General features: G+C 51.6%; 5 non-coding genes and 11 pseudogenes across 5 annotated transcripts; all 16 read right to left on the reverse strand.

The window, feature by feature from the left end:
* Positions 1–90, reverse strand: part of LOC139058188 (5S ribosomal RNA) — a 119-nt pseudogene extending 29 nt beyond the window's left edge.
* Positions 91–597: 507 nt separating this feature from the next.
* Positions 598–716, reverse strand: LOC139058337 (5S ribosomal RNA). The gene has a single exon (XR_011513323.1). It is a non-coding gene; the product is annotated as a 5S ribosomal RNA (ribosomal RNA).
* Positions 717–1,226: 510 nt separating this feature from the next.
* Positions 1,227–1,345, reverse strand: LOC139058119 (5S ribosomal RNA; annotated as a pseudogene).
* A 516-nt stretch (positions 1,346–1,861) lies between these two features.
* LOC139058117 (5S ribosomal RNA) lies at positions 1,862–1,980 on the reverse strand (annotated as a pseudogene).
* Positions 1,981–2,492: 512 nt separating this feature from the next.
* LOC139058120 (5S ribosomal RNA) lies at positions 2,493–2,611 on the reverse strand (annotated as a pseudogene).
* A 512-nt stretch (positions 2,612–3,123) lies between these two features.
* Positions 3,124–3,242, reverse strand: LOC139058184 (5S ribosomal RNA; annotated as a pseudogene).
* Positions 3,243–3,748: 506 nt separating this feature from the next.
* LOC139058116 (5S ribosomal RNA) lies at positions 3,749–3,867 on the reverse strand (annotated as a pseudogene).
* A 509-nt stretch (positions 3,868–4,376) lies between these two features.
* Positions 4,377–4,495, reverse strand: LOC139058338 (5S ribosomal RNA). The gene has a single exon (XR_011513324.1). It is a non-coding gene; the product is annotated as a 5S ribosomal RNA (ribosomal RNA).
* A 513-nt stretch (positions 4,496–5,008) lies between these two features.
* On the reverse strand, positions 5,009–5,127 carry LOC139058255 (5S ribosomal RNA; annotated as a pseudogene).
* Positions 5,128–5,634: 507 nt separating this feature from the next.
* On the reverse strand, positions 5,635–5,753 carry LOC139058339 (5S ribosomal RNA). The gene has a single exon (XR_011513325.1). It is a non-coding gene; the product is annotated as a 5S ribosomal RNA (ribosomal RNA).
* Positions 5,754–6,267: 514 nt separating this feature from the next.
* Positions 6,268–6,386, reverse strand: LOC139058341 (5S ribosomal RNA). The gene has a single exon (XR_011513326.1). It is a non-coding gene; the product is annotated as a 5S ribosomal RNA (ribosomal RNA).
* A 506-nt stretch (positions 6,387–6,892) lies between these two features.
* LOC139058189 (5S ribosomal RNA) lies at positions 6,893–7,011 on the reverse strand (annotated as a pseudogene).
* Positions 7,012–7,520: 509 nt separating this feature from the next.
* On the reverse strand, positions 7,521–7,639 carry LOC139058342 (5S ribosomal RNA). The gene has a single exon (XR_011513327.1). It is a non-coding gene; the product is annotated as a 5S ribosomal RNA (ribosomal RNA).
* A 512-nt stretch (positions 7,640–8,151) lies between these two features.
* On the reverse strand, positions 8,152–8,270 carry LOC139058121 (5S ribosomal RNA; annotated as a pseudogene).
* Positions 8,271–8,786: 516 nt separating this feature from the next.
* Positions 8,787–8,905, reverse strand: LOC139058136 (5S ribosomal RNA; annotated as a pseudogene).
* Positions 8,906–9,416: 511 nt separating this feature from the next.
* LOC139058122 (5S ribosomal RNA) lies at positions 9,417–9,535 on the reverse strand (annotated as a pseudogene).
* Between the last annotated feature and the right edge of the window lie 465 nt (positions 9,536–10,000).

Here is a 10,000-nt window from a genome sequence, read left to right on the forward strand (position 1 = left end):
TCTCCTTCCCAAGTACTGACCGAGCCCAATGCTGCTTAGCTTCGGGGATCGGACGAGAACCGGCGTATTCAGCATGGTATGGACGATGGCAAGGATGCTGTGTTTCCGACTGCACCTGCATCGTGCTATGTGCATTCGCCCAGTGAATGTATTGCTCCATCACGTACGCGGCAGTCTTTCCGCGAACAATACACGCACACGTCGATTACTCCGTTTGTGGTTGTTCGCTGCATGCGTGCGTGCAAGTAAGTCATGCTCGCTCACAAAAACAAGAAAGAGGGGGAGCGCATTATGCGTGCGTTGCAGCCCACAATGTGCCACTTTATCGACGAGTTGTCATTGAGCTGTATGCGGGCGGGCGTGATAGCGAAGCGGTTAGAAGCTTGTGCGACTAAATTTTGCATGCAGCATTACGTCCGTCATTCCGCGCAGAATATCGCGTAGTGGCCTGCATATTGGTTTCACACTACGGCGTCGGCTCTACCAGCAGGCTCCAGTTGAACGTAAGTAACAGTAAAAGCAGCTGCCCACACACACACACACACAAAAAAAAAACGTCACAGAAACACGGAATAATAAAAAAAGCAAAAAGAAGGGTGCCATCAGCACTCGGTGTTCCCAGGTGGTCTCCCTCCCAAGTACTGACCGAGCCCAATGCTGCTTAGCTTCGGGGATCGGACGAGAACCGGCGTATTCAGCATGGTATGGCCGATGGCAAGGATGCTGTGTTTCCGACTGCACCTGTAACGTGCTATGTGCTTTCGCCCAGTGAATGTATTGCTCCATCACGTACGCGGCAGTCTTTCCGCGAACAATACACGCACACGTCGATTACTCCGTTTGTGGTTGTTCGCTGCATGCGTGCGTGCAAGTAAGTCATGCTCGCTCACAAAAACAAGAAAGAGGGGGAGCGCATTAGGCGTGCGTTGCAGCCCACAATGTGCCACTTTATCGACGAGTTGTCATTGAGCTGTATGCGGGCGGGCGTGATAGCGAAGCGGTTAGAAGCTCGTGCGACTAAATTTTGCATGCAGCATTACGTCCGTCATTCCGCGCAGAATATCGCGTAGTGGCCTGCATATTGGTTTCACACTTCGGCGTCGGCTGTACCAGCAGGCTCCAGTTGAACGTAAGTAACAGTAAAAGCAGCTGCCCACACACACACACACACACAAAAAAAAAACGTCACAGAAACACGGAATAATAAAAAAAAGCAAAAAGAAGGGTGCCATCAGCACTCGGTGTTCCCAGGTGGTCTCCCTCCCAAGTACTGACCGAGCCCAATGCTGCTTAGCTTCGGGGATCGGACGAGAACCGGCGTATTCAGCATGGTATGGACGATGGCAAGGATGCTGTGTTTCCGACTGCACCTGTATCGTGCTATGTGCATTCGCCCAGTGAATGTATTGCTCCATCACGTACGCGGCAGTCTTTCCGCGAACAATACACGCACACGTCGATTACTCCGTTTGTGGTTGTTCGCTGCATGCGTGCGTGCAAGTAAGTCATGCTCGCTCACAAAAACAAGAAAGAGGGGGAGCGCATTATGCGTGCGTTGCAGCCCACAATGTGCCACTTTATCGACGAGTTGTCATTGAGCTGTATGCGGGCGGGCGTGATAGCGAAGCGGTTAGAAGCTCGTGCGACTAAATTTTGCATGCAGCATTACGTCGGTCATTCCGCGCAGAATATCGCGTAGTGGCCTGCATATTGGTTTCACACTTCGGCGTCGGCTCTACCAGCAGGCTCCAGTTGAACGTAAGTAACAGTAAAAGCAGCTGCCCACACACACACACACACACACACAAAAAAAAAAACGTCACAGAAACACGGAATAATAAAAAAAAAGCAAAAAGAAGGGTGCCATCAGCACTCGGTGTTCCCAGGTGGTCTCCCTCCCAAGTACTGACCGAGCCCAATGCTGCTTAGCTTCGGGGATCGGACGAGAACCGGCGTATTCAGCATGGTATGGCCGATCGCAAGGATGCTGTGTTTCCGACTGCACCTGTATCGTGCTATGTGCATTCGCCCAGTGAATGTATTGCTCCATCACGTACGCGGCAGTCTTTCCGCGAACAATACACGCACACGTCGATTACTCCGTTTGTGGTTGTTCGCTGCATGCGTGCGTGCAAGTAAGTCATGCTCGCTCACAAAAACAAGAAAGAGGGGGAGCGCATTATGCGTGCGTTGCAGCCCACAATGTGCCACTTTATCGACGAGTTGTCATTGAGCTGTATGCGGGCGGGCGTGATAGCGAAGCGGTTAGAAGCTCGTGCGACTAAATTTTGCATGCAGCATTACGTCCGTCATTCCGCGCAGAATATCGCGTAGTGGCCTGCATATTGGTTTCACACTTCGGCGTCGGCTCTACCAGCAGGCTCCAGTTGAACGTAAGTAACAGTAAAAGCAGCTGCCCACACACACACACACACACACAAAAAAAAAACGTCACAGAAACACGGAATAATAAAAAAAAGCAAAAAGAAGGGTGCCATCAGCACTCGGTGTTCCCAGGTGGTCTCCCTCCCAAGTACTGACCGAGCCCAATGCTGCTTAGCTTCGGGGATCGGACGAGAACCGGCGTATTCAGCATGGTATGGACGATGGCAAGGATGCTGTGTTTCCGACTGCACCTGTATCGTGCTATGTGCATTCGCCCAGTGAATGTATTGCTCCATCACGTACGCGGCAGTCTTTCCGCGAACAATACACGCACACGTCGATTACTCCGTTTGTGGTTGTTCGCTGCATGCGTGCGTGCAAGTACGTCATGCTCGCTCACAAAAACAAGAAAGAGGGGGAGCGCATTATGCGTGCGTTGCAGCCCACAATGTGCCACTTTATCGACGAGTTGTCATTGAGCTGTATGCGGGCGGGCGTGATAGCGAAGCGGTTAGAAGCTCGTGCGACTAAATTTTGCATGCAGCATTACGTCCGTCATTCCGCGCAGAATATCGCGTAGTGGCCTGCATATTGGTTTCACACTTCGGCGTCGGCTCTACCAGCAGGCTCCAGTTGAACGTAAGTAACAGTAAAAGCAGCTGCCCACACACACACACACACACACACACACAAAACGTCACAGAAACACGGAATAATAAAAAAAAGCAAAAAGAAGGGTGCCATCAGCACTCGGTGTTCCCAGGTGGTCTCCCTCCCAAGTACTGACCGAGCCCAATGCTGCTTAGCTTCGAGGATCGGACGAGAACCGGCGTATTCAGCATGGTATGGACGATGGCAAGGATGCTGTGTTTCCGACTGCACCTGTATCGTGCTATGTGCATTCGCCCAGTGAATGTATTGCTCCATCACGTACGCGGCAGTCTTTCCGCGAACAATACACGCACACGTCGATTACTCCGTTTGTGGTTGTTCGCTGCATGCGTGCGTGCAAGTAAGTCATGCTCGCTCACAAAAACAAGAAAGAGGGGGAGCGCATTATGCGTGCGTTGCAGCCCACAATGTGCCACTTTATCGACGAGTTGTCATTGAGCTGTATGCGGGCGGGCGTGATAGCGAAGCGGATAGAAGCTCGTGCGACTAAATTTTGCATGCAGCATTACGTCCGTCATTCCGCACAATATCGCGTAGTGGCCTGCATATTGGTTTCACACTTCGGCGTCGGCTCTACCAGCAGGCTCCAGTTGAACGTAAGTAACAGTAAAAGCAGCTGCCCACACACACACACACACAAAAAAAAAACGTCACAGAAACACGGAATAATAAAAAAAAGCAAAAAGAAGGGTGCCATCAGCACTCGGTGTTCCCAGGTGGTCTCCCTCCCAAGTACTGACCGAGCCCAATGCTGCTTAGCTTCGGGGATCGGACAAGAACCGGCGTATTCAGCATGGTATGGCCGATGGCAAGGATGCTGTGTTTCCGACTGCACCTGTATCGTGCTATGTGCATTCGCCCAGTGAATGTATTGCTCCATCACGTACGCGGCAGTCTTTCCGCGAACAATACACGCACACGTCGATTACTCCGTTTGTGGTTGTTCGCTGCATGCGTGCGTGCAAGTAAGTCATGCTCGCTCACAAAAACAAGAAAGAGGGGGAGCGCATTATGCGTGCGTTGCAGCCCACAATGTGCCAATTTATCGACGAGTTGTCATTGAGCTGTATGCGGGCGGGCGTGATAGCGAAGCGGTTAGAAGCTCGTGCGACTAAATTTTGCATGCAGCATTACGTCCGTCATTCCGCGCAGAATATCGCGTAGTGGCCTGCATATTGGTTTCACACTTCGGCGTCGGCTCTACCAGCAGGCTCCAGTTGAACGTAAGTAACAGTAAAAGCAGCTGCCCACACACACACACACACACACAAAAAAACGTCACAGAAACACGGAATAATAAAAAAAAGCAAAAAGAAGGGTGCCATCAGCACTCGGTGTTCCCAGGTGGTCTCCCTCCCAAGTACTGACCGAGCCCAATGCTGCTTAGCTTCGGGGATCGGACGAGAACCGGCGTATTCAGCATGGTATGGCCGATGGCAAGGATGCTGTGTTTCCTACTGCACCTGTATCGTGCTATGTGCATTCGCCCAGTGAATGTATTGCTCCATCACGTACGCGGCAGTCTTTCCGCGAACAATACACGCACATGTCGATTACTCCGTTTGTGGTTGTTCGCTGCATGCGTGCGTTCAAGTAAGTCATGCTCGCTCACAAAAACAAGAAAGAGGGGGAGCGCATTATGCGTGCGTTGCAGCCCACAATGTGCCACTTTATCGACGAGTTGTCATTGAGCTGTATGCGGGCGGGCGTGATAGCGAAGCGGTTAGAAGCTCGTGCGACTAAATTTTGCATGCAGCATTACGTCCGTCATTCCGCGCAGAATATCGCGTAGTGGCCTGCATATTGGTTTCACACTTCGGCGTCGGCTCTACCAGCAGGCTCCAGTTGAACGTAAGTAACAGTAAAAGCAGCTGCCCACACACACACACACACACACACACACAAAAACGTCACAGAAACACGGAATAATAAAAAAAAGCAAAAAGAAGGGTGCCATCAGCACTCGGTGTTCCCAGGTGGTCTCCTTCCCAAGTACTGACCGAGCCCAATGCTGCTTAGCTTCGGGGATCGGACGAGAACCGGCGTATACAGCATGGTATGGACGATGGCAAGGATGCTGTGTTTCCGACAGCACCTGTATCGTGCTATGTGCATTCGCCCAGTGAATGTATTGCTCCATCACGTACGCGGCAGTCTTTCCGCGAACAATACACGCACACGTCGATTACTCCGTTTGTGGTTGTTCGCTGCATGCGTGCGTGCAAGTAAGTCATGCTCGCTCACAAAAACAAGAAAGAGGGGGAGCGCATTATGCGTGCGTTGCAGCCCACAATGTGCCACTTTATCGACGAGTTGTCATTGAGCTGTATGCGGGCGGGCGTGATAGCGAAGCGGTTAGAAGGTCGTGCGACTAAATTTTGCATGCAGCATTACGTCCGTCATTCCGCGCAGAATATCGCGTAGTGGCCTGCATATTGGTTTCACACTTCGGCGTCGGCTCTACCAGCAGGCTCCAGTTGAACGTAAGTAACAGTAAAAGCAGCTGCCCACACACACACACACACACAAAAAAAACGTCACAGAAACACGGAATAATAAAAAAAGCAAAAAGAAGGGTGCCATCAGCACTCGGTGTTCCCAGGTGGTCTCCCTCCCAAGTACTGACCGAGCCCAATGCTGCTTAGCTTCGGGGATCGGACGAGAACCGGCGTATTCAGCATGGTATGGCCGATGGCAAGGATGCTGTGTTTCCGACTGCACCTGTATCGTGCTATGTGCATTCGCCTAGTGAATGTATTGCTCCATCACGTACGCGGCAGTCTTTCCGCGAACAATACACGCACACGTCGATTACTCCGTTTGTGGTTGTTCGCTGCATGCGTGCGTGCAAGTAAGTCATGCTCGCTCACAAAAACAAGAAAGAGGGGGAGCGCATTATGCGTGCGTTGCAGCCCACAATGTGCCACTTTATCGACGAGTTGTCATTGAGCTGTATGCGGGCGGGCGTGATAGCGAAGCGGTTAGAAGCTCGTGCGACTAAATTTTGCATGCAGCATTACGTCCGTCATTCCGCGCAGAATATCGCGTAGTGGCCTGCATATTGGTTTCACACTTCGGCGTCGGCTCTACCAGCAGGCTCCAGTTGAACGTAAGTAACAGTAAAAGCAGCTGCCCACACACACACACACACACACACACAAAAAAAACGTCACAGAAACACGGAATAATAAAAAAAAGCAAAAAGAAGGGTGCCATCAGCACTCGGTGTTCCCAGGTGGTCTCCCTCCCAAGTACTGACCGAGCCCAATGCTGCTTAGCTTCGGGGATCGGACGAGAACCGGCGTATTCAGCATGGTATGGCCGATGGCAAGGATGCTGTGTTTCCGACTGCACCTGTATCGTGCTATGTGCATTCGCCCAGTGAATGTATTGCTCCATCACGTACGCGGCAGTCTTTCCGCGAACAATACACGCACACGTCGATTACTCCGTTTGTGGTTGTTCGCTGCATGCGTGCGTGCAAGTAAGTCATGCTCGCTCACAAAAACAAGAAAGAGGGGGAGCGCATTATGCGTGCGTTGCAGCCCACAATGTGCCACTTTATCGACGAGTTGTCATTGAGCTGTATGCGGGCGGGCGTGATAGCGAAGCGGTTAGAAGGTCGTGCGACTAAATTTTGCATGCAGCATTACGTCCGTCATTCCGCGCAGAATATCGCGTAGTGGCCTGCATATTGGTTTCACACTTCGGCGTCGGCTCTACCAGCAGGCTCCAGTTGAACGTAAGTAACAGTAAAAGCAGCTGCCCACACACACACACACACAAAAAAAACGTCACAGAAACACGGAATAATAAAAAAAAGCAAAAAGAAGGGTGCCATCAGCACTCGGTGTTCCCAGGTGGTCTCCTTCCCAAGTACTGACCGAGCCCAATGCTGCTTAGCTTCGGGGATCGGACGAGAACCGGCGTATTCAGCATGGTATGGACGATGGCAAGGATGCTGTGTTTCCGACTGCACCTGCATCGTGCTATGTGCATTCGCCCAGTGAATGTATTGCTCCATCACGTACGCGGCAGTCTTTCCGCGAACAATACACGCACACGTCGATTACTCCGTTTGTGGTTGTTCGCTGCATGCGTGCGTGCAAGTAAGTCATGCTCGCTCACAAAAACAAGAAAGAGGGGGAGCGCATTATGCGTGCGTTGCAGCCCACAATGTGCCACTTTATCGACGAGTTGTCATTGAGCTGTATGCGGGCGGGCGTGATAGCGAAGCGGTTAGAAGCTCGTGCGACTAAATTTTGCATGCAGCATTACGTCCGTCATTCCGCGCAGAATATCGCGTAGTGGCCTGCATATTGGTTTCACACTACGGCGTCGGCTCTACCAGCAGGCTCCAGTTGAACGTAAGTAACAGTAAAAGCAGCTGCCCACACACACACACACACACAAAAAAAAACGTCACAGAAACACGGAATAATAAAAAAAAGCAAAAAGAAGGGTGCCATCAGCACTCGGTGTTCCCAGGTGGTCTCCCTCCCAAGTACTGACCGAGCCCAATGCTGCTTAGCTTCGGGGATCGGACGAGAACCGGCGTATTCAGCATGGTATGGCCGATGGCAAGGATGCTGTGTTTCCGACTGCACCTGTAACGTGCTATGTGCTTTCGCCCAGTGAATGTATTGCTCCATCACGTACGCGGCAGTCTTTCCGCGAACAATACACGCACACGTCGATTACTCCGTTTGTGGTTGTTCGCTGCATGCGTGCGTGCAAGTAAGTCATGCTCGCTCACAAAAACAAGAAAGAGGGGGAGCGCATTAGGCGTGCGTTGCAGCCCACAATGTGCCACTTTATCGACGAGTTGTCATTGAGCTGTATGCGGGCGGGCGTGATAGCGAAGCGGTTAGAAGCTCGTGCGACTAAATTTTGCATGCAGCATTACGTCCGTCATTCCGCGCAGAATATCGCGTAGTGGCCTGCATATTGGTTTCACACTTCGGCGTCGGCTCTACCAGCAGGCTCCAGTTGAACGTAAGTAACAGTAAAAGCAGCTGCCCACACACACACACACACACACACAAAAAAAACGTCACAGAAACACGGAATAATAAAAAAAAGCAAAAAGAAGGGTGCCATCAGCACTCGGTGTTCCCAGGTGGTCTCCCTCCCAAGTACTGACCGAGCCCAATGCTGCTTAGCTTCGGGGATCGGACGAGAACCGGCGTATTCAGCATGGTATGGACGATGGCAAGGATGCTGTGTTTCCGACTGCACCTGTATCGTGCTATGTGCATTCGCCCAGTGAATGTATTGCTCCATCACGTACGCGGCAGTCTTTCCGCGAACAATACACGCACACGTCGATTACTCCGTTTGTGGTTGTTCGCTGCATGCGTGCGTGCAAGTAAGTCATGCTCGCTCACAAAAACAAGAAAGAGGGGGAGCGCATTATGCGTGCGTTGCAGCCCACAATGTGCCACTTTATCGACGAGTTGTCATTGAGCTGTATGCGGGCGGGCGTGATAGCGAAGCGGTTAGAAGCTCGTGCGACTAAATTTTGCATGCAGCATTACGTCCGTCATTCCGCGCAGAATATCGCGTAGTGGCCTGCATATTGGTTTCACACTTCGGCGTCGGCTCTACCAGCAGGCTCCAGTTGAACGTAAGTAACAGTAAAAGCAGCTGCCCACACACACACACACACACACACACAAAAAAAAACGTCACAGAAACACGGAATAATAAAAAAAAAGCAAAAAGAAGGGTGCCATCAGCACTCGGTGTTCCCAGGTGGTCTCCCTCCCAAGTACTGACCGAGCCCAATGCTGCCTAGCTTCGGGGATCGGACGAGAACCGGCGTATTCAGCATGGTATGGCCGATGGCAAGGATGCTGTGTTTCCGACTGCACCTGTATCGTGCTATGTGCATTCGCCCAGTGAATGTATTGCTCCATCACGTACGCGGCAGTCTTTCCGCGAACAATACACGCACACGTCGATTACTCCGTTTGTGGTTGTTCGCTGCATGCGTGCGTGCAAGTAAGTCATGCTCGCTCACAAAAACAAGAAAGAGGGGGAGCGCATTATGCGTGCGTTGCAGCCCACAATGTGGCACTTTATCGACGAGTTGTCATTGAGCTGTATGCGGGCGGGCGTGATAGCGAAGCGGTTAGAAGCTCGTGCGACTAAATTTTGCATGCAGCATTACGTCCGTCATTCCGCGCAGAATATCGCGTAGTGGCCTGCATATTGGTTTCACACTTCGGCGTCGGCTCTACCAGCAGGCTCCAGTTGAACGTAAGTAACAGTAAAAGCAGCTGCCCACACACACACACACACACACAAAAAAAAACGTCACAGAAACACGGAATAATAAAAAAAAGCAAAAAGAAGGGTGCCATCAGCACTCGGTGTTCCCAGGTGGTCTCCCTCCCAAGTACTGACCGAGCCCAATGCTGCTTAGCTTCGGGGATCGGACGAGAACCGGCGTATTCAGCATGGTATGGACGATGGCAAGGATGCTGTGTTTCCGACTGCACCTGTATCGTGCTATGTGCATTCGCCCAGTGAATGTATTGCTCCATCACGTACGCGGCAGTCTTTCCGCGAACAATACACGCACACGTCGATTACTCCGTTTGTGGTTGTTCGCTGCATGCGTGCGTGCAAGTACGTCATGCTCGCTCACAAAAACAAGAAAGAGGGGGAGCGCATTATGCGTGCGTTGCAGCCCACAATGTGCCACTTTATCGACGAGTTGTCATTGAGCTGTATGCGGGCGGGCGTGATAGCGAAGCGGTTAGAAGCTCGTGCGACTAAATTTTGCATGCAGCATTACGTCCGTCATTCTGCGCAGAATATCGCGTAGTGGCCTGCATATTGGTTTCACACTTCGGCGTCGGCTCTACCAGCAGGCTCCAGTTGAACGTAAGTAACAGTAAAAGCAGCTGCCCACACACACACACACACACACACACAC

This window comes from Dermacentor albipictus, chromosome 3, assembly GCF_038994185.2.
Source record: "Dermacentor albipictus isolate Rhodes 1998 colony chromosome 3, USDA_Dalb.pri_finalv2, whole genome shotgun sequence".
Taxonomy (NCBI): Eukaryota; Metazoa; Arthropoda; class Arachnida; order Ixodida; family Ixodidae; genus Dermacentor; species Dermacentor albipictus.